Source organism: Desmodus rotundus, chromosome 11, assembly GCF_022682495.2.
Source record: "Desmodus rotundus isolate HL8 chromosome 11, HLdesRot8A.1, whole genome shotgun sequence".
Classification (NCBI taxonomy): Eukaryota; Metazoa; Chordata; class Mammalia; order Chiroptera; family Phyllostomidae; genus Desmodus; species Desmodus rotundus.
The window spans coordinates 76,369,810-76,394,591 of record NC_071397.1 but is presented as its reverse complement, the minus strand read 5'-3'; the positions used below and the strand labels follow the sequence as shown (position 1 = coordinate 76,394,591).

Genomic DNA, 24,782 nt, shown 5'->3' with positions numbered 1-24,782 from the left:
AAGTGACAGAAAATATTCTATTTCAGGCCTGCTAGAGGATAAACCCAACCTCTTACCTATTATCAGCATTGTTTGTAATTACACAATTAACTTCTAACGAAGTCCCAAGTATACAGTAATTTTAACATATAATAGTGTTTATCTTTTGGAGAAACTGATAAAGTGCTAAAGAAATGTCATATGAAAGAAGAATGTAAAATGTGATTGAATTGAAAACTTGACTCAGATTAAAACTCTTGCCTTAGGCCTCAAATTTCTTAGCATTGTAAAATTGGATTAGAAAACTCTAGTTATAAAATTCTGCTCGGCTTTAGAACATATTGTAAACCTCTGGCTAGACCTTGGTAATCATTTTTTCTGCTTTGGAACAATGACTCACTATCCTGCTTTCTGGATAACACTGACAAAGATAATAAAGAAAACGATGTCGCCAGAGGTACTTTTCTCTTTACTGGACAGTGCAATAGCAAAAAACATAAATTCTGACATTGATAGCAGTTATGTTATGGTGAAATGCTTACTTTAAGGTTTAAATAATTTATTTCACATAAATTTTCCTTTGTTTATGAGTATTTTTACATTTGAGGTTAATAGTATTGTTTATATGCATTTTGAGGTAGTTTAGCCAAAAAAAAGGAAAGAAAATAAGGAAAAGACCAAATAAGGTAATAGATTTGTATTATTTGTCAGATACAATGGTCTCAATCCTTCTCAGTAAGAGATATGAAACAAAATAGATGCTCTGTAATTGTTTATTGATTGAAGAAATTTCAATACTTTGACTCATCACTGATCGTCTGTCTACATTCTTCTTAACAGGTTCTGTAAGCCTCTTTTCTACTCCACTCAGCCTGCATTTTCTTGCCTCTTTATCTCAGCAGTTGATTTTCTCTATAGTTTGCTGAAAACAAGAGGAACATCTAACATGAACTCTCAGCATTCTTCCTTTTCCATTTCAATTTCCTCCTCCTCCTCCTCCTGCTGTTTCATTTTGTTCCTTCTAGCTCCATTTCATTTTTTCTCTCTCACTTCTTTCTCCTCTTTGTCCTTCATTCTTCCTTCTTTTCTTTTTCTTCAGGAAAGGCCAGCTAGAAGAGCAGATTCAGAAAAAAATGGTGATAAATTGGAAGTCAGAGACATAGGTGTGGGTTTCAAGGACAAGATTTCTGTCTCTGAAAAGGAAGCTTAACATAACAGCAAGGTCAGATATTCCAGGATTCTAAAGGAACCAGGGGACTAAAAAGGATAATTAAGGAATTTGATAACACAAAAGATAATCTCTGTTTCAGTAGCCAAGAATTTATTGAAGGGCCATCATGGGTGAAATCCGCCCAAGAGCATGAAAATATAAAAACAAATAAGATACTGCCCTTGACTGGAGCATCTCACAGTCCAGAAGAGGTGGCAAACCAGATAAAAAGTAGTAAATGTTCTACAACAAAATCTTCTAAAAAACAAAGAGAGAACATGTATAAAGTGCTATGGGAAAGCATATGAAGGAATATAATTACTTTCAACTTCCCTAAAAGTAGACCCTGAGCCAAGAATTCAAATGCAAGCAGCTTTTGCAGGAAGGAAAAATGGCCACTAAAGAGTATATTGTTAAGATAACACTGTGAAAAAAATGCAGGAAACAAAGCAAAACACATGCCTCAAGATTATCCCAGAAAAACACATACCCACACTGCATAGCATTAACGTGATACTTAGTAAATGAGGGCTGTGGCCAGATGGATACTCATTCCCAAGTATCTCTGTACTTTATATCTTCACCCCAACTCTTATTTTGTGAAGCAGATTCAGTAGCAGGATGACAAAGTTGGTTCAACACCCCAAAGGCCACCATTAGACAAAAAATGACTATTGTAAATCAGGCCATTATACATGGGAAGAAATGGCAGAACTAAGGAGATATGGGCAAAATACTAACAACCTCCACTACAAAAAGAAAAAGCCACAAAAGCTACAAACCAGGGTGAACTTGGCCTTGAAATAGAAATGGAAGTCTTCCAGGAAATAAGCAATTAGAGATTATTCTAGGAAGAGAATGAAGAAATCTGTAGTTGGAACATGCAGTTTTCATCTATGAAACAACATAGACTTTAGAGTAGATAGGCAATATTTATGAGGACAAGCCTGCACAGGTGACCTGGAGTCATTGTGAAAATTCTGGTATTCCACAGTACAGATACACTCAGCCGATTAAAGGAGGCTCATCTTGGGGTTCAGATCAGAACCATGTTTTATACTGGTCAGTATCATTGAATGCTTTCTTCTAAGTGCCTCACACATATTTTCTCTACTATTCCTCCCAGCTAGGTACTACTAGCCCCATTTATAGAATGGGAAACTGAGGCACAGAATGGCTAAGCAACTCACCCAAGGTCAGACTGCCAATAGTGCTAGAATTTTAACCACGTTGTCTACACTGGGATCAAGACTCTTAGCCAACTACACATATTAACTCCAGATGCTCTGGGAGTGGTATGAAAGATAAATTATCAATGGAAACCCAACAGCAATAGAAACCTACGAAAGGCAATACCAAATGACCAGAGAAAAGATGATGGAATTCTTAGACTAGGAAAACAAGCATTAGGATGAACAGCTTCTGAGGGGGGAATGATAGAACTAGCACAACTATATGTAGGCTATGAGGTAGAGGCAAGAGTAAGGGGCAGACTCCAACTTTCTTACCTGGATATCCACGTTTGTGGTGTTCTGAGGTAGAAAATTTGGAAAGAACATATTTTACCCATAAAAATAATGAGTTCATTTTATTAACACATACAGACTACTAACATGAGCAAGGCAGAATCTCAATTTTCAGAAATATAAAGGCAAGAGCTGGATGAGTGGTCATGGTAATGAGGCCGAGCCTCAATCAACTGAATAAGTGATCTTTACTCTTTCTTCCCTTGTGTTCAACTCAGTTCTAGAACAAATGGATAGAGGCAATGATTGTGAGAAGAAAAAATGCAGAGTGCGGAGAACAGTCCAACCCTGGCATCCAGCTCAACACTTTAAAATAATATTGTTAAAGCTGCATGTGTCTTTTAGAATTCCATAGAATACATAATCCATTTTACGTCAGTGTCCTTTGTTCTAGACAAGGTTCTTGATTGAATACCTGAAACTAACATTTCTATTATAAGCAGAACAAGGAATATATTGAAAAGCCATTGTATAACTCACATACTTGAAATATACTGTGCCAAAAAAATTTTCTACCAAAAAACATCAGAAATTTTAGAATTAGGGCAATGGTAGAGAAATCATTTATGCCAACCCATCAGAAATTCCATATTTTTCATGCGTCTGAAGTATATTAACTTTAAACAATCTGAGGAATTATTGACCAAATACTCCCAAATGTCGTGCTAGTCTTCCGCAATATAAAAGAGACATGCTAGTCTTTCTTTAGTCACTTAATTATCCATACCCCAGATGATCCAACTAACCTCTAAACTTACCACACACCTGAGTTTAGAAGTAACATGCAAATAACGTAGGAGGGAAACAGGTCTTGAAATACAAAGCATGTGTGGAATATACAATCTTTGCTTTGGTATTCACTAATCATCCTTTTTGTTCACTTCTGTTTTTGTTTAATTTTAAAATCATAGAGCTAATAAATGGGCTATTGTCTGCATCTCTTACCAATATGAAATAATCCTATTAACACCAATACCTCAAATACCACTGGATTATTATGCCATCTGTCTGAAATATAATCAGCACCCCCCACCCAGTTCCCACATCCTCTTATTTAGCTCATATATGCTCACAATTTTCTGTTGTTAGTACATTTGCCTAAAATTTGCTATCTTCCAAGGCACTCCATATGTAGGCACTCCATATGTGGCCCCTCTCTGCTGCTTATTATCCGTGCCCTTCATGAAAATGTGATTTGAGGATGAGCGTAGCTTCTTGTGTTGGTTACAAGGCTACAAACTCACTCGAGAACAAAATGACACTGAATTTCCTGTAGTCTTCACTATGTCTGAAGTGTGTTATCAAGAAAAAAAAATAACCAAGTGGAATGTGCTGGTCTCTCCATCACACTTTAAAACAGACCATTGAACTGACATTGCTTGCGCCTCCCTCTGTTCATGGAGTCCTTTAGAAAAGTAGTCATGTGTGTCTCTCTGCACCTCTCCACGGGCCCACCCCAACCAAATACAAACCACTTTGACTTCTCTCTACTTCAAGTAAATGAAAAAAATGAAGGGGCTAAGTAGTAACTCCTTTAACATATGATATACACTTCTTGACTATCCAATTATTGGCTGAGCCTGCTCTTAGGGAAGATCTTAAGAAATATTAGAATCATAATCTTTTTGGAAAATTTTAAGCATGGTTTGATCTTAAGATAGGCACATCAATGAGGTGTCTTTTCTAGAATCTGATGTAAGCTAAATAATGGTTCCTATATTCCTAATCCTTCTAATTTTTTCCTCCTACACAATCATATACCAACTCATGTTCATTTGTTCTGTGTAGTTGTTACATGTGAACAAAAATGCATAAAAATGATAAATTTTGGCTCTAAGACCTTAAAAGGTTTGGAGAAAATCCTTATATTTTATTCATTTGAACTGTAAATAGAATCGCTTTTTCAGTCCCTAAAGAACTTATGCCATCAACTTTTAGCACAAACAGTTCTGAGCTTGTATTGTAATATTTGGTGTAGTTTTCTCAAGCTTGTTCTAACTGAAATTTTGCCTCAGCTCGTCCTAAGTGATTTGCTAAAACTAACAGACAGCAAAGAAACATTAACTCTTCTTTGTCTCTTTACACACAGTTGTCAGTTCTGGAAGTCTCTTGGAAATAAGAAAGTGTGGTTATTGCTAGATTCACAGAAATTGGGGAGATAAATTCATTTGCAACTTTAATAAATACTGTACTCCAGCATTCTTAAACCTTTCAGTATTCAACCAGGTCTAAAGATGTAATATTATTTCTGCATGCGGTTGAAAAGGTGTCCAAGCTGAGCATGATGTAACCACAGGACGAGTGTCTTCGACCTGCTATCAAGAACTAAGTTAGCATTTTCATTAAGTAATGTAACCCCCAATAAATTCAATAAAAATAAATAAATAATAAAAAATTAAAAAATTTAAGTTACCAAGAGGTGTATTATCTTCTATATTTATTTTTATTTTTGAAAAAGAACAAGTCTTTTGCCCACTTTTTCAGCAATGTGTTCTTTCAAATAGAGAAACGTATTCAAACTAAGAAATGAATGTACATTCTATTACATAGCAGGTACTCTAAATGTTTCTGTAATCTATGAGAAAAATGTGTTTAGAACACTCCACTTCTAGTCTTTAATCAGCTTTTATTTTATTATTTTATTATTTTAGTGCTATTACAGTTGTTCCCACTTTCTTCTCCCCTTCTCACCTCCACCCAGGCCCACCCTGCCCCTCCCTCAGTACATCCCCCCCAACGTTGTCCATGGTCATGGGCCGTGCACATTCTTTGGTTAATCCCTTCTCCAACTGTCATCCAGTAAGAGGTATATTTTCTAAACAAATGTTCAGTTCCTGTAACTGATAATGTGTTTGTTTGGGACACATAACCCATCCCACACAGCCACAGTCATTAAAGACTCTTGGATTTCAGATCCATGTACCTCAGTAAAATCTACAGACAAAAACAAATTAAACCTCTAGAAATGGAGGTTCTATTTAGGAAAAAAGTAAAACAATTACTTCAATATCTATAGATAGGGTCTTTAGATGTGCTTTAAAAAATTTATATATGTAATTTAAGGTACATAGTTGTATTTACAAAAACCCCAGGGTTCATTTTCCATGATTTTTGAGGTCATTTGCTGACTTCGATAAAAATGACTGTAGTGGATTTGTTGGTCACCTATTGGCTCTTTTCTCCCTCGTAAAAGCATGATTAAATTCAGGTTGGGTATCTATAATTCCTCCGTGCAGCTTATGTGTTTTGGGGAAAATCAAATTTGAGAAAGTAGCATCCAATTGCCCGATACCCATCGGCACGTTTCCATTCTCCTACACTGTGACTGTTCCGATGGGTATGACTTAACCTATCCAACCAGAAATTGATTTTCAAGAAGTAAATTTTAAGACTCTTGCTTAGAACTTTGGGAAGGAAACCCTCCTATTTCTGGATGATGTGTGGTTACAAAGATTGGGACTGCTACAGCTGTTTTGCCAATATGAGAAAAGCTTTAAAATGAACTTGACAAAGGAAGGAAAGGAGAAAGAATTGGGTTTTTTAAGATACCATTAAGTTGCTGGATCAAAACGAACTCAGCATGCTGCCAGGTTTGTATTTTTATAAAAACCAGTAAGTCCTCTTTAATGTTTCAGCCATTTTTACTCAGCCTTTTTTTTGTTACCTACCACATAAAGAAGACGAAACTACAGTAGAGGGTGGTAGACAAGCCGGGGCATGTTCACCATGGATATGGGTTTAGGATCTCTAGATAATTCTCTCCCCGAAGGTTTATTTTTAAAATATGGTGTTGGGGAAAATGGCTTTAATCTCCTGCCACTTTATATGATATATAACATATCAGTTATTCTAATCATTTATCTTACACTTTTAAATATTTCTATAAGTGGAAATGGTAATAATTTCTTTTAAACTCATATCAGAGTTGTCAAAAGCCCCATTATTTTTGCTTTACCTTGAAGATTACATATACCACCTGTTTCACTAATGGTGGAAACGGAGATATTTATATGTTAGAATATCTTAGAATTTTACTAGACATGGTTCGAAACATTTAGGGATATTTTCTCTCCAAAATCTCACCCAAACTATTGTTATTATGTATTTTGATAAAGGAGTAGACTACTTACTATTAAAACTTTATTTGTCAAAAGTCATCAATAATAAGTTATTGTAAGGGACCAATAATTTTAATGAGAAATATTAAGTCTTTAAAATATTTAATTTTAACATATAAATTTTGGGTGGACACATTTCATAATTTCTCCCCATAACAGATACTCACAGTTGTTACAAATATACTTTTGAGAGTACAATTTTAAAATTGTTTCCCCTAAAATTGTATCTAAAGAACTTTTTTCACACTGTCAGTCCCTCCATTACCATATATTTAGAGACTTCCAACATTTCCAGGGCTACAGTAGGAACAAAGAAAATAAAGGAAGCTTACGTTCCTTTAATTTTGAAGGTTGTTTCTAAATGTCTATTTACCAGTCGTGACACACAGTCTATGGCGTCGATTTTCAACCGGTGCGCTGCAAGAATGTTTAAAACATGCAGTACCTGACCAGTTAGTCAAGGGCACTGACCTCTTTTCCCCTAGACTGTCAAATTAAAAAATGACAACAACTAGCACAACAATAGCCACCTGGTATGAATGAATCAAATTTATATATATTTTGGTCATATTTTTTAGTGTGCCACAGGATTTTAGTAATTAGTTTATGTGCGATGTGAAAAGCTGACCAATTATCTGATGGTGGCCTGATTATTTTTTCCTGAACTCGTGCTCAGGGTCATGGTAATTCCACGGCCGATTATATTTCCCAGCCCCTGCGGTGGCTGTGCCCCACTGGAATCTATTTCTTTGAGAAGCTTTTGACAGGAAGGTCTTGGAAGTATTCCCAGGGTGTCAAAGTCTTTCTATCTTTGGAAAGAGTTGTACAGTTTCAGAAACTGCTAAGGTAGCTGGGCGGTACTTGGATTCAATATAATTGGATAGTATTTTCAGGACATTGTGTGAGTGTGAAATGTATTAAATGATAGGGTAAATAGACCCTAGTAAATGATTGAAAAACACCAGGTATTTATGAACTCAAAACAGCAAAAAATGTAAATAGTATTATGAAATATATCATTTATCAAAATAATTGGAATAATTATAAATAAGAAATCTAACATCTGATCAGTTTACTCCCATCTCTGTATAGTTTGTTGTGTTTTTAAAATACAATATATTATGATTGACTAGAAGATTCATCTTTCAAATAGATTCTGAAACTTCATCTTTTCAGGCTAATATTTCTAAGTTCAGTCTATATGAACATACAAACTTGGTAACTCATTATTTTTTAGTGTATTATTTGCACCAAACATACATCACTACTGGGAATAATTTTGTTAATTGACTGTTTATCATCTATCTCCCATATATTTGTATTAATTTTAAAATGTTCTTTTATTAAATTTTATTTTATTTTAAATGATTGTTTTAATGTATTGATTTTTGAGAGAGAGAGAGATCAATGTGTAGTTTCATTTATTTATGCGTTCATTGGTTGCTTCTTGTGTGTGCCCTGACAGCAGATCAAACAGCAACCTTGGCTTATCGGGACTACTCTCTTAACAACCTGAGCAACCTGGCCAGGGCTATACTACATTGTAAGTCGGAGAAGATCTTATATGCTGGGAAGAACCGCACAGTGATCAAACCCATAAGCTTGAGGTTGTATTCCATGGATTTGGGCCTTAGTTCTTCACTAGTTTTTACTTTGACCAAGTTATTGAAATTCTATAAACCTTAGTTTCTTTATCTGTAAAATGAGGAATCATAACAGTATCTACATGAAAAAAATGTTATGAAGAATACTTGAATTAGTCACCAATAGAAAAATGTAAATTATTATTATTGGTAGTGGAATATACAGCTCATATTATAGATATTTAAAATATCTAAATAATGATAATATTAAGTTGTTTATAAGTGTCATAACCCTGGAGGTTTATATAATTTAATGTCATCAATCACATTATAACATACCACATTCTTATACTTTAGAAAATGACATGGTTACATAATTCAGTGTACAATATTCCTAAGAATAATAGTTAATTAAATATTTTAAAGACTTACCATTTCTCCTTTTAAAATTATTGTAAAATCCCCTATCCCAGTACCTTGGAATGTAACCAATTTGGATGAGGCCTTTAAAGAGACAAGTAAGGTCAGATGAGGTGGGATGGATGAAACTTCACCCATGTGACTGCATTTGGTGACAGGGCCTTCAAAGAGGTGATTTACTTAAAATGAGGCTGATAGGGTGAGTCCCTGATTCCATAAGGGTGGTGTCCTTATAAGAAGAGAAAGGCGCAGGGAATGCACAGGCACTGAGAAAAGGCCATGTGAGGACACAGTAAGGAGACGGCCATCTGCAAGCCAAGAAGGGAGCTTTGCACCAGAAATCGTCACTCCCAGCCCCTTGATCTCAGACTTGCATCCTTTAGAACAGTGAGAAATATATTTTCGTTGTTTAAGCCATCCAATTTGTGATATTCTATAGTGGCATTCTTAGCAAATTAATATATATTTTAAGTCAAATTGTCTTAATTTATAAATAAATACCAATTTATTTCTAATGGGAAAATTTTGAGTGACATAAAATTGGTGTAGAAAAATGAGATTGCAGGTGGAAGCTAAATACTGTACACTATTTGGTGATATAAAGAAAAGCTAAACACTCATTCAGAATGATTTCTTCCAGGAAAGACAATGTATTTCCCTGTTCTTTTTCCAGATTTTGGCTCATAGTAGGTGCTCAAATTTTTATAGAATGGTTGAACTGATGATTGAATACATTCATATACTTTACAGTAGTGTTCTTAAAGTGTGGCTGTCAGGCCCTCAGTATCAACACCATCTAAGGACTTAGACAATCACAGTCTTGAAGGTAACTACAGATTTCCTGAACCATAAATGGTATGGCCCTGCCATCTCAGTTTTAAGGTCGTGAGGTGATTCTGATGCTAAAGTTAGAGAAACGCAGCTTTACAACACTACGAATCTGACTGCTGCAGCATTAAATGAATACATTTGGAAAAGTACCTAGGGAGAAAGCGTTCACTATCTCAGAAACGAATTGAGTTGTTTCCTTCAAGTAACATTTTACTAACAATTGATACTTATGAAAATGGAAAGTATGTCATTAATTATTATTTGGACTCTAAGTCTTATAATATTGCACATTCAAAGTTACTAATATCATAGTATTTAAATATTAATAATACATTAATAACTTATAGATACTTAAAATCTAATTATTAAGGAGCATCTAAATATTTAGAGTGATCTTTCAAAAACCATATAAGGCAGCCTTTTGGCTCTCCAAGCAGCACCGTGGCGGTGGGTGGGCAAGAGCAAGCACCTGACAAAAGGTGGCAAAAAGGGAGCAAAGAAGAAAGTGCTTGATGCATTTTCTAAGAAAGATTGGTGTGATGTGAAAGCACCAGCTATGTTCAACAAAAAAAAATATTGGAAAAACACTAGTCACGAGAACTAAGGGGACCAAAATCGCATCAGATGGTCTGAAGGGCCGAGTGTTTGAAGTGAGCCTAGCTGATCTGCCGAATGATGAAGTCGCATTTAGAAAAGTCAAGCGAATTACTGAGGATGTTCAGGGCAAACACCGCCTGACTCATTTCCACGGCATGGATCTTACCCATGACAGAATGCACTCCACGGTCAAAAAATGGCAGACCATGATTGAAGCTCATGTTGATGTCAAGACTACCGATGGGTATTTGCCTCCTTTATTCTGTGTTGGTTTTACTAAAAAACACAACAATCAGATTCCGAAGACCTCTTATGCTCAGCATCAACAGATCCGCCAAATCCGGAAGAAGATGATGGAAATCCTGACCCAAGAGGTGCAGACAAATGACTTGAAAGAAGTGCTCAATAAATTGATCCCAGATGGCATTAGGAAAGACATAGGAAAGGCTTGCCAATCTCTGTATCTGCTTCACGGTATCTTTGTTAGAAAAGTCAAAATGCTGAAGAAGCCCAAGGTTGAATTGGGAAAACTCATGGAGCTTCATGGGGAAGGTAGCAGTTCTGGAAAAGATACTGGGGATGAGACAGGTGCTAAAGTTGAACGAGCAGATGGATATGAGCCCCCAGTCCAAGAATCTGTTTAAATTCAGACATTTAATGGTGATAAATAAAAAGGCCTATTTATGAAAAAAAATACAAGGCAATATGTCACACTTAATACAATGTATCTTTTATCAAATATAAACTGCATTCTACTTCATCCAAAATTACCCATCTCATTATTACATAAAGACTTAAACACAATATGAATTTCTATATGTCACCTCAACAACTTAACCTTCCTCAACAACTTAAAAACTTTTATTAACCTTTAAATAAAATAATAAAATAGAATTATCTCTAACAAAGACAATATTTATTCTCTGTTCATTATTTTCTTCATTTCCAAGGTATGGAGATTGGAGCACTGAGTTTTAACTGATTTAGACTTGTCAGAAGAGATGCATCAGAATCCACGTCAACACATACACTTTTAAGAATTCTATCACATATGTAAACAGCCTTCCTGAAATCGTTGCTCTACTAACTTTTCAGTATGTGAATGTTTTTATTTCATAATATAGACAGTGTTCAAGAGGTAGTAGAAAAAAATAAAAACAAAAGAATCTCTATTACTCACAGAATTTAATACCAACGAATAATCCACTACACAACTGCTTATAGTCACGATAAACTACATTAAATAGCACATACTGTAATTACCTCAACAGTATGTTTTAAACATGCTTGGCCTGCAATCATAGCCTGTGCACCCTTTTTGTAAGTCACTGTGTCACTGAGTATTAGCAGACCCAGGTTTGGCCCTAACTGCCCAGCCAGATTTGCAGACAAGAACACTCTGATTACTTGGAGTCTAATGGAATACCTATTAACCACAGTAAACTTTTAGAGACTTTTAGAGTGATGATGAAGAAAAGTACTTTTTCAAGACTTCTGCAATTGCATATGGTAAGCACATAAAAATTTCCATTTGTGACCAACAGAAATAAAAATCTATATAGTAATGCATTACTTCTGTGATTTGTTGCTTATATCCAACATGAAGGAAATGCTAAATCTCTATTAGGTGTTAAGGAACATAAAGATGTCTTTTTTTCCCAGCCCATGTTCACAGACTTTCTGAATTACATGGATCAGGGACCTCCCAGTTAAGAGCCTTGGTATGCAGGGATATCATACAACACCACAAAGTTATTATCAGGCAAGGAAAGAGTGTGGAAAATTCCACAGGACATATGCCCCAGTAACTTCAAAAAATATATGATCTATAAAAAATTAGTTTAAAACTTAAGAAACATTCAACCAAATGCAATGTTAACATCCCAATTCAAATAAATCAACTTTAAAGTGTATTTGGAAACTATCAGGTGAAAATGAACTTAAACAGGGTTGTGTTAAATTTATTTTCTTAAATATAATGATATTATGATTAAGTTAAATTTTTTTTATCTAGTAGAGAGATATACTGAAGTTATTGTGTATGATAAGTCATGTTACCTTGGATTTGCTTTAAATACACCAGGATAAAAGTGAAGGAAGGGAATAATGAAATAATAGATATTGGTAGTTCTGAAAGCTGGATATGTGGGGCTCTATGATACCATTCTTTATAATTATACTGACTTCAGAATTTAATAAATGGATGCTTAAAGATGAAAAACTGCCAGAAGCCCTTAAGACAGCAGAAATTTAACCAAATTTATCTGGTCATGAAGCCCCTGGAGAAGGTGTATTGGACACCTCTTTTCCACACCTCACATCCACTCACTGCTGGCCCCAAAGCACGAGACTAGTGATGCTGGCAGTTTGGCTATCCCAGTCAGAACCCATGCAGCGCTTCCCTCAAGTGGAAAAAAAAGTGAAGGTTCTTGACTTAATAAAGAAAAGAAAAATAATCTTATGTTGAATTTGCTAAGAAATTGGGAAATTGCGAAGGAGGAAAAAAATCTGTGCTAGTTAATCTAAAGGGAGGAACCACATTCACATAACTTATAATTGTTCTATTTTATTAGTTATTGTTAATATATTATTGTGCCTAATGCATAAGTTAACCTTTATCATAGGTATGCATATATAGGGAAAAATGTAGTCCATGTAAGGTTCAGTACTAACCAAGGTTTCTGGCATTCGCTGAGGTCTTGGAACGAATACCTCATGGTCTAGCAATGAATAATAAGCACAGATTATGTTTCTCACAGACTGGTCCTCATTTCAGAAAGGCTCTTTTCTTGTTTCTTTAAATATGTCCACAAACAGGAAGTCAGCCATTAAAAAGGTGATGTGATTGTACTTGAAAAATAAAGGATCTCTTCATGATTAACTAAACAGTAACTGTTAACGGTTATAAAGAACGTGTAAATGCACCACACAAAGACTTCATATAAACCTCACTTCACGCAATTTGCCATCATAAAAAACAGACAAGTATTCAAAACCAGCATAATATATATGTCTATCATACCGAATCTTTTTCCTTTCAGAGTTCTGCCTCACTTAAAGTTTATTTAATCAACTTTAAGTGGCATTTAGAGAGCATACAACTGAGTACTGGTCACTATTAAATTGATCTCACCAAGTATTTCCAAATAGTCTGTGCAACATTAAGAAGTTCTAACCTATTCAATTTGGAAATAAGAACAGCCAGAAGGTGTTGAGAGGCATAGCTGAGGCATTAGACCTGAGGCTGTGGCAAAGCCCACAGAAAAGGCCTCATTTGCTCACAATTCCCAATGGCTTTGGAGAGACTAGTGGAGTTATTTTGGTTTTTTGTTGTGTTCTTTGACTTTGAGAAAACTTATAACTGCAGAAGAGGGCCTTTAGGCAATTTCCCTTGGGAGTAACAACCACAGATATTCTTAGAGAAAAATGACTGTCTCTCTTCCCTGTCACAACTCAGGAAGCAAACTTTTGTTGTGGGCTTTAAAAGTAAAAACACAGTTCTGCCTGAAGAGCACAGCAGAAAACATATCATCTTGAGTTTTATAATATTCTAAGTTACTCATCAGAAAAATAGTGCCATTGAGTTAATCGTCAATTAATTGTGTACATGATACTTATTTGTTGTTTAGAATAATAGAAAATTATGTATTCAGAAAGCTCTATAATACGAATATTGAGAGGAATAACGATTTTATATCAACAGTCCCATTTACTAAACAGATTCTTTTGTGCCACATTTATATCCTAAACGGGTGCTCTTGCTTTTTTTCTACCCCTACAGAGCATAAAAAGAAAAGTGCAGCTAAGCACTATTCCATTTTGTATTTATATAACAGCAAAGGTCCTAAGATATTTGATAACCAGTTGACTAACCCAGGCATGAGAGCTACATTTATACTTAGTTGTTGCATTTATATATAACAGAGTAAAATATAAGCAGCTATTTATGGTGACTGCTTCACCAATTCTGGGAATAAATTCATACAGTCATTTGTACATGGTGTAACTGTTCCATTTTTGTTGTATTCAATAATACACCTAGAACATTCCAGTGATTAGGGGCTTGCCATATCACATTACCTCATGACGAATAGCACCTCTTATTCAGCGATATGCAACACATTCTTTCCATGCTTACTTCATGTCATTTTATAATCATAAAGATCCCTTAGATGCAAAGCCAAGAAAATCCTTGATGGCAGAAAGAAAATGTAGAATGACAAAAGAAAGGTCATGAAGATGTCTGCCAGGAAAGGCAAGTAGAAGAGACACCTCCCAACACTGAATAATCAGCTAACTACTCCCTGTTAGGAAGGGTCCAAGCGCTAGTACTGTCCAGGTTCCAGAATCCTTCCTCCACCCACACGTGGTCTCTCTAGCAAGTACAAGTGCTGCGTGCATGAGTATCTGTCATGTACTTAGCTTTGGTTTAGCACTTTGAGGGATGCCCATACACATAACTGATGGTGAAGGAGTTTACAATCTATCCGCGAGGCCAGAGCTAAACTAAGACACAAAATCATTAAGACCTAATGAGTGCTAATGGTCTAAGGCAATAATAGTTTGAATTCAAACAAACTCAGTAAGGCTGCGAGTATGTCCATGAACTAGGTAGGGTTTGTAGTGGGACCTAAGGATTGTCTAATATTTTGTGAGACTGAAGGCAAATCAACATCAAGCACAGGAAATAAACACACAGGATTAGGTTGATGTTAGGTATGCTGCTAGAGAAAACTCCTCAGATTTTTAATGGAATTGATTAACAGGGCTTATTGAAGAGAATGTGGGTAAGCATTTCAGGAAAGGAATAAACATTGTCTACAGAGGAAAAGAGAAAGATCAAACACTAAATAAGAGCAGTGAGAGACAAATGAATACTTGTGATTATGGAAGTATTCAATGGTGTAGGGCAGAGGAGAAAAGGCAACCGATATTTATGCACAATTCTTATGCCCATGCAATGTACTAAGTGTCTCACCAAAGTACAACTGCATTAAGCATCAACAGCTTTATTGCAGTTTCTTCCAGATATTCCTGATAGTTTCCCGAGGAATTGTCTTCATATTCCAGTCAACCAAGACCAAGCTGTAACTTTGGACATAACTCCCACTAAAGACTGGCTGACAGTGGAAAAGACTACTTAGTCAGTCAGAGACTTACACTATGATACAGAGCAGCCCAAGACCTAAGGCCTGCCTCCTCATGTCCAGAGGCAACCTAGACTCCACCCTCAAAAACTCTCCTGGCATCCCCAAGTCTCAGAAATTTCTCTGCCCTGGTTGAAGTACCCATTCAAACCTTGTCTAAACCAGATTTAAGAGAGTATAGATTTGTTTATGATAGCCATTCTCACTGGTATGAAGTGGTATCTCATTGTGGTTTTAATTTGCTTGTCTCTGATGGCTAGTGATGCTGAGCATCTTTTCATGTGTCTCTGGGCCCTCTGTATGTCCTCTTTGGAGAAATGTCTGTTCAAGTCTTTTGCCCATTTTTAAATTGGGTTGTTTGTCTTCCTGGAGTAGAGTCTCAGAATGGCCATCACAAACAAATCAACAAACACGTGTGGGAAAGGATGTGGAGAAAAGGGAACTCTAGTGCACTGTTGGTGGGAATGCAGACTGGTTCCGCCACTGTGGAAAGCACTTTGGAGATACCTCAAAAAATTATAAATGGATCTTCTTTTTGACCCAGCAATCCCACTTCTGGGAATATATCTGAAAGAATCCAAAACACTAGTTTGAAAGAACATAAACACACGTTCATGGCAGCATTATTTACAATCGCTAAGATATGGAAGGAGCCCATGTCCATCAAATAGATGAGTAGATAAAATAGCTATGGCTCCTTTACACATTGGAATTCTACTCAGCTGTAAAAAAGAAGAAAATTTTACCCTTCGCAAACAGTATGGTTGGACCCGGAAAACGTTATGCTGAGTGAAATAAGCCAGTCAGAGAAAGATCAATACCATCTGATTTCACGCACATGTGGAATCTATTGAACAAACTGAACTAACAAGCAAAACAGAGACGGACTCATAGATGGAGGACAGGTGATAGATAGCTAGTGGTGGCGAAAATGAGGGGGTGGAGGGATTGAGCAAAAAGGAAAAAGGGCTCATGGACACGGGCAACATGGTGGTGATTGCTGGGGGAAGTGGGGTATAAGTGGACTAAATGGTCATGAAAAAATATAATGAAGATTATATATTTTTTAAAAAGAAAAATAAAATTTGAAAAGAAGAAATTACGGGGAAGTAATTGTCTCACCACTTTAAATGGAAGAAGCTGGGCCACAAATAAAAGTGTGCACTTTTTTATACAAAAAAGTCTGAAGCTGATCTGGGAAAGGAGCCCAGAGAATGCGCCTCCTGTTTTAGCATAGCAGTCAATAGAATAATTTTTATTTTCATTTAAGATAAAATCATAGGGCTGTAAGAGCCTAGCTTTAGATACGTCCTAGGCAGAATCCTGTCAATGCTATGCCAGAAGAAAGGTTAATTTCACAAATGTTTATAGAAGAATTCTTTGTAATATGATTCCATGATTTTTTTACGTTAAATGTTAGAGTCAGCAAACTGTAACTTTGTGTCTCAAAATAGAATGTAGACTAACCAAGAAAAATGACATGGAGTTCTTTTGGAAAAGGAAAATAGTCATCACCATTGTGATTTCATAAAGCTTTCCTACGTTCAAAGTTATCTTGGTCCTATGTTGTCTTTATTTATTAATTCATTCAATAATTGTTTGCTCAGGAGATACTATGTGCCACTCCACAATAAAAAATTTAGACAAAATTCCTTTCTCATGCAGTTTACAATCCTTGAGAGAGGACTTACACAGTGTTTTAATTCTTACTTTGGAAAATGCACAGAGCTCAATAAGAGCACATGGTCAAAGCAACTCTATAAGATTTCAGAGCTCCGTGAGGCTTCCTAAAGGTAGCAATACCTTAAACTGGGGCTTGAATGACTTAAAAAAAAGTAAACCAATCAAATAGGACATAGGGCAGTTAATGAGTAATGCAAGTACAACATGTACAAAGCCACAAATAGACAGTATGGCACGTGACATAATCTTCAAGGTCAGCATGGATGAAGTGCAAGAGAGTGAAGTGAAAGAGCTAGGGCAAGAAAACCATACAGGGCCAGTATGGAAAATGAAATATAGCAAGAGTGGGCGAACTTTCTGGTAAGGGCCAGGCAGTAAACGTTTTAGGCTTTTGTGTACCACGCAGTCTCTCGTCTCAACCACTCGAATATGCGATCGTATAACTAAACTCACTCATTAGTTACTGTAGATTTGTTTAGCGTCCGTAGAATATTCTACAAAGATGAAGATGAACTAAAAAGACATTACCACAAAATAGTTATATAATTAAAAATTAATCCAAAGAAATTACGAAATTGTTACAAGCTCTGAATGAACAATGTAAATAATAATTATACAAACTTATAAATGTGATCACTGGACAAAATTATGATTTGAAAAGATTGTTGACAAAACTTAGAATTATTAATTAAGAAAAAATCATTTCAGAAATGGAGACTAAACTGAAAATGATCACACACACACACACACACTAGCAGGAATATAGATTTAAGAGAAAGAAAATATGGAAAGGAGGTAATGTTTAAAAATAAAAATAAAATGAAGAAAGAGATAAAAGAGGATTTAAAGAAAGTAGAAGAAGAAAAGACAGGCAAGATCCAACATATGAAAACCAAGATCATGAAACAGAACACAAACCAAAAACCAGATCCAACAAAACTTCCCTGAGAAAAAGAGAAGTTGACAGTACGCATTGTAACACACTGTGTATGACGATAAAAGCTCCAGAACAGAAAACACCCAGTCAAGTTGAGAAAAACAATTAAATGTATTAAGAAAGGATAAAAGGTGGGGTGAGAAGAGTTTGAGTATTTAGGCAAAAATATCAATGTACCTAAAAGAGAAAGGAAATTGGATTATTGACAGACTTTCTGACATCAGTATTTTATACTAGGAGATAATAAAGGGGGGGAAATGCAGGCAGCTGTACTTGAACAACAATAAAAAAAAGAAACGTATGTGAAAAACATGATGAAGAAAATATAAGCCAGTGATTTTTATATTTAGGCAAGCTCCCATACATACATACATACAACAATAAGGCACATATACGGATAAAAGCATGCAGCTGTTAGCAACATCAAGAACTGGACAATATGGTCTCCACCAGCACTTCTGGAGAAATCTATCAGAGAACAAGTTTCAGGCAGCTCGAACAAATTGTGAGCCATCGACATGATGTCTAGAAGAAGCTTAAAGTATGTATTTACTTCTAGACCTAAAACTAAATGATGGCTATAAATAAAATAATATGGACACAGTAACCACATTCTCTAAAACTATAGATATACTAGAGTTATTTTCTACTAAGTATGGGAAGGAACAACAGATAAATGAGGTAGTCCAAAATATGGCACCCAGAAATAATTTGAACTTAATTCTGAGCTTCTGTATCTTGAGTTCCAGTCTATAGGACACGCTACAGATACAGAAAAAGGTCAAATGACACCACCAAAAAAAATGAGCCAAACTTCATAATTCCTCAGGACACCTGACTCGATTTCTTCAACTAGTCAGTGGCATAAAAAACTAAAGAGAGGACCATTCTACATTAGAACTAGCATTAAAGAGCAATAACCAAATACAGTGTGAGTCACTTGCTTGGATCAAAGTTCAAACCAGTTGCAGAAAGATATTTTTAGATACTTGGGAAAATTTGAATAAGGATTGAATATTAAGTAGATCATAATAAAATTATAATTATACAAAATGTGGAGATGACACTGTGGTTATGTAAGAAAATGCCTCCCCCTTTCGTGAGATGCATATTGTTATAGTTAAGTTGAAATAACCTGATTCTGGGATTTGCTTTGAGTTGCTTTAGTAAAAATAATTAAGGGATAGAAGTAACAAGAATGTCAAAATGCTGACGGTTGTTAAGGCTGGGTGATGGATAATTACGCATAATAAAATTTTAAAGGAAAAATGGCACCCAAAAGATATCCATGTCAAATCCCTGGAACCTGTATATGTTACTTTATTTGGAAAAAGGATCTTTGCAGATTTAATTAAAGTAAGGACCTTGCGATGAGATTACCCTGAATTATCTGAGTGTGCCCTGAATCCAGAAATGAGACCCCTGTGCAGTACACACAAAGGAGAACAGACAGAAGAGCCGGCGGTAATGTGGCATGGAGGCAGGCATTGGTGTTTTGCAGCAAAGAAAAGCCAAATACCCCCGGGAGCTGGAAAAGGCGAGGAATGAGATCTTCCCTAGATGCTGGGGAGTGAGTGAGGGCCTGCTGACAGCCTCAGTTTGGACTTCTGGCCTCCGGAACTGTGAGAGAGTAAATTTCTGTCATTTTCGTAAGCCACTAAGCTTGTGGTCATTTGTTATGGTAGCCACAGGAAACAAATACACTAAATTCATTACCACTCAGAGTCAGAGTAGAATACCAATGGGCAATAACGACAAAAAAAAAGGCAGAGGGATGGTTGGAATAAGGATATTTCATAAAGCCATTGATATATAAAGATAACCATTAGAACATAAATATACATAGTTCTAAATATCAAAGGATATGCCAAAAGGAAAAAAGTTTAAGAGAGAGAGCAAATAAAGTAGATAAAATAGTGAGGATTTTATGTTTTAGTGTATGGCACACTGAAGTATAAATATAAAAAAAATAATGTTATGGAATTAAAGACAATCATAATGATTGCATTGATAAAGTAAACAGGCTTAATTTCCTTATTTAAACAGTGTTGTTCAGACTTGCTAACAAAGCAAAATTCAACACTATGTTTCATTTTAGAATCACTTAAAGAGTCTCAGAGAGGTAAAAATTAAAAAAAAATAGACAAAGCTATACCAAGAAAATGAATTTATAAGAAACAGGGAATATCAATGTTTATTTTTGACAAGGTGAAATTTAAACCAAAAATCACTGAAAGAGACAAAATAGAACAGTTTATAAAGTTGAATTTTACAATGAAGAAATGACACATTAATATTGATGAGACCAGTAGCACAAGAAAAACTTTCATGAAGAAGAAACTGCAGGAGATTTTAGAAGAAATAGAAATAAGCAAATAGTAAGAAATTTTAATATACCTCTATCATTCAAGGCAAATTAAGTAGAAAAAAACTGGTAAAGATTGAACCAATATATGCCCAAAAAACTCAATGAATTCCAAAAATAGATAAAGTGGAAAATTAGATATAATAAAATTATCATTTATGACAATGAAGTAAAGGTAAATATAATTATTTATTGAGTTTTATCAAACTATAAATTATATACATACTATTAAAAAGAAATATAAAAAAATACTAAAAGTTTGGAAATAACAATAGTAAACATATATATATCAGAATATATGTGATATAGTTAAAACATTTATCATAGGCCAATTAATGGCATTAAATAATTAAATAAAAATGACCATGAAAATAAACAAATTGAAATTTTTATTTAACAATGTTAGATAAAGAACCACAACTTAAATCAAAAGTAAGCAGAAGAAATAAATTAATAAAGATAATTTGATAAGAAAAAAGAAGTGATAAAAAAGAAAGTAGTAGAACTAATGCAAAGCCTGGACATTTGAAATTATCAACAAAAAAGATACAACACTAGCTGAAATAATCAAAGAAAAAAGAGAAAGAAATGACAGATACAAGAGACAGGAAATGCCATGAAAACTTAGGATGATAAATAGTAAAATAAGTGATTACTTTGCACAATTCTCAGCCAGTGTATTTCTTCTAGATGAAAATAAATAATTCCCCAAAAGTGCAACTTAGCAAAATTGGCCCTGATAGAAATTTTAAACATATCATTTGTCAATATAGAAGAAAAAATGGTTAGAGTTCACCTGGAACATATTTAAAAAGAAAGAAACAAAACAAACTAAAATAAACAAGGAATTCTACCAATTTTTTAAAAAATGAAATTATTCTATTGCAGAGGATAGAAAAAAATCTTCTAAATTTATTTTATGAAAGAAGTATAGCATTGATTCCCCAAACTGGCAATGATTAAAAACAAGCAAAAACAAATTACAACCTAGTCTCAATGACAAATACTGAAGCAAAAACCAACCAAAATATTATCCAAAAGAATGTAAGACATTTAAAAATAATACAGCATAAACAAGTGAGGTTAATTTCAAGTTCCATGTCAGAAAAACCTTCATATAATCCCTAGATATTTTGAGCTTAGAAGAAAAATTACATGGTCATTTACACGTATAAGACAAAAATATACTACAAAGCAAACAAAAACTGGCTAACCCTATTTACGATAGAAAATGCATGCATTTGTCTACAGCCATACCACCCTGAATGTGCCCGATCTGGTCTGATCTCAGAAGCTAAGCAGGGTGGGACCTGGTTAGTACTTGGATGGGAGAAAAAGTGTGCATTCAGATTAACAAACTATTTGCATAGATGTAATAATATACTTATGCACACGAACATACATCTAGACATCAAGAAGTATATGTACCAAGAAATACACAAAACCTACACACGGAAATCAGGCAAGACACAAAAGTAAACTTGGACAGGAAGACTCAGTGCCATAAACAGATCAATCAGTACTCTCTAAATTAATTTGTAAATTTAATGTAAATTCTATTAAATACCTTTCAGGGTTTTTTTTTTTAATTGAGCTATATAGATGATGATGCAATAATGGGATTTCCTTAAAAATAATTCTAAGTGGATAGAATATAATAGTAAGGTTGTTCATGGATTGATAATTGTTAAATGATATGATGAATACATGGGAAGTTTTTATATCATTCTCTCTGATTTAACATTTAACGTTTTCCATAATAAGCAAACATTTTTTAATTATAAATGAAAAGTAATGACAGGTATGGCAGGAAATAAAGAAGTCTTTGGTAAAATCCCACAATATTAAATCTTCAGCATGAAATATAATGTCTTAAAATGATATTCCATATTTTTACGTCATCAAGCTAATTAGCCTATCAAGAAATTTACAGTGATGAATAGCCATGGACTGGAATGTTGTGGCATTGAAAGGATTGTTGTGTATGTAAAGGGTCGTTTTGTGCCTATCACATTGGAAGGATGCCTACTGCTGAACTAAACTGTAAAAATGAATAATGTCTTTATCTTCAAAATGAAAAGACCACAATACATTAATTGTCTTGTTACTACAAAACGTTCAGTTTGCAATCCAGTTTTTTTGTATTTTAGTGGAGAAAATCTCTTAATTATGCAGTCACATAAGTAGAATCATAGCATGTTACAATTTTTAAAAAAATGGAAGGTCATTTAACTTTTGCATTGAACAAATGAGGAAACAGAATATTTTGAAGTTTCCAAAGAATTATTGACTGAGCTGAGACTAAAACCCAGAACTTTTCCCTCTCAATCTAGTGCTTCTTTTACTACCCAACCTAAAAATCATGCCGTAAGACAGTTTGAAGCAGGGTGCAGCCAAGAGGAGGGCCCCAAGAAGGGATTTGTAATGGGGACCAGAACTCAAGGTGTCCAGGAAATATTAGAAATATATATATAGGATGTCCTCACCCCCACAAGCCTGAGCCAGGGGGGATGGGACACATGGAGCAGAGCCATTCAGAGCTGTTTTGGGTAGCAAGAGCTTTGCAGCTAACCGCTGGCACAGTCATATCTATAACCTTTTTAACTGGTTTCATAGATATGTTAAATAGCTGTGGCCATGCTTTGAGCCAGGGGGATGGGACCAAATTCCACCCAGGATGGGACTGGGAAGCAACTCCCCCTGCTTACAGGGCCTGTGGGAGAGCTTGGAGATGATTGGCTCCATGCCATGGGGCCACACCTGCCCAGACTTACTATGGCAGCCCAGTAAAGCTGGCAGAATACAGGGATGCTGGCAGGTGTAACTGACTGTAGGAGAGGTCAGTAACGGGGCTGCAAAGGAAGATGGGCACTGGGATTTAAACCTAGGCGCAGCAGCCATAGAGAGAGAGGACCACGAGGTTCTGAAGGAGAGTAGAGAGGACCATGTGGTTTTGGAGTGCTTCTTTTTGCCATGCGGCTTAGGCAGCAGGAGAGACTTTGCAGCCATAGAGAAAGGGGAGAGAGGACTCTTGCTGGTGGGCCATGAGAAGGTGCCGCATGGCTTTGGATTAACTGGAGATTGCAGCAGCCACACAGCTGATGGTGCCGGGAGCCTGAACCACGGCCTTCTACTTCTTTTCCTGAGACACAGTACCCCGGACTGGGCACAGGGAGAGGGAAGGACTGTGCATCTGTGGGTATTCTAGAGGACTTTAGTATCTTATTGAAGACATTAAGTCATTACTCTAAGTCTGTGTAACTCTTAAATAAACAATTCCTTTCCTTTTCACCAGTCTCTGGCATTGAGGGACGTCTTTCCTCTGGCGGCGGGCATTGAGAACCTAGCAGGTGGGCGTGGGGGGAAGGAACCTCCAGAGACAGAAAGGGGGAATCCTTTCTGTAATAATTTATCGTGAACCACCCCCGCCTTGCTCTGTAACAAGTTTACTTTCATTTATCTGCATTTACCCCCCACCACTGCAGTCGTCAATGCAGACAACAGTACTTGAACAACAATAAAATAATTTTTTTTAAAAAGATAGTTTACCTTCAAATAAACCTATGTTGATCGATGATAATGAAAATTCTCCAATGAATTGTGAAGAAAGCTTTGCCTTCTCTCAGTCCCTTCTTCTACCTACATCTCCACTGCAGTCCTAACGTCCGGGGAATGCCTTAGGGAGCCTTTGTATCTGCTATTTTTATTAACCTTGATTGATGCGGATCATGGCCCACAGGATCCGTGTGTTGTGGCTGCAATGGACACATTCACATGGGCTACCGAGTCCTGTGGAGGAAAAGGGACAGTATGGCCACTCTCTCAAGAGGAGAGCTCCCTGACCCTTGCCTTGACAGGCTTTTATTGCTTTTCTGGGTACATTACATTGAGGATGGTTCTCATTTACTATGCACAGGTTCTCTTTAGGTGGTTACAGAAAACAAAGGAGAGGATGTTGCTAATTACATCAAAAAGGAAGACTATTTGCAAATGTAAAGGGAAAAGTGGTTGAACTGGTTACACTGGTCCTTGGAAGGTTTAGCACAGATTTTAGAAAGTTACTTTAAAGATATGCAGTAAACGTTTGCTGCCTCAATTCAGGGTGGGGGAGTTTTAGCAAAAGCAAGCCTCATAACCGCCTAGGGACAATGCAGGCCTGATTCCCCAGGGACAGGAGAACCTATCCATGGGCGTGGGTCCTGTGTGCTAGACCTCGATCCCCACTGGCCTTTCTGAGCGGGAGCTGGGCCCACACCATACAGAACGGTCTCCTATACTTGATCATTCCCCAAGCTCTATCACAGTGCCGACATACAGTAGGCAGTTAATTAATGCTCACCTGAGAATAAAGGATGCAGCAGATCAATATGTCAACAGTTGCAAAGC

The 24,782-nt window shown here is 35.9% G+C and overlaps 1 long non-coding RNA gene and 1 pseudogene across 1 annotated transcript in view; one reads left to right on the top strand and one right to left on the bottom strand.

The window, feature by feature from the left end:
* Nucleotides 1-655: 655 nt before the first annotated feature.
* The window catches only part of LOC128779534 (uncharacterized), an 82,939-nt gene continuing 58,812 nt past the window's right edge, over nt 656-24,782 (bottom strand). The window contains exon 3 of the long non-coding RNA XR_011650549.1: nt 656-1,088. This is a non-coding gene — a long non-coding RNA (uncharacterized lncRNA). The remainder of the gene's footprint in view (nt 1,089-24,782) is intronic.
* On the top strand, nt 9,903-10,921 carry LOC112297246 (small ribosomal subunit protein eS1 pseudogene; annotated as a pseudogene).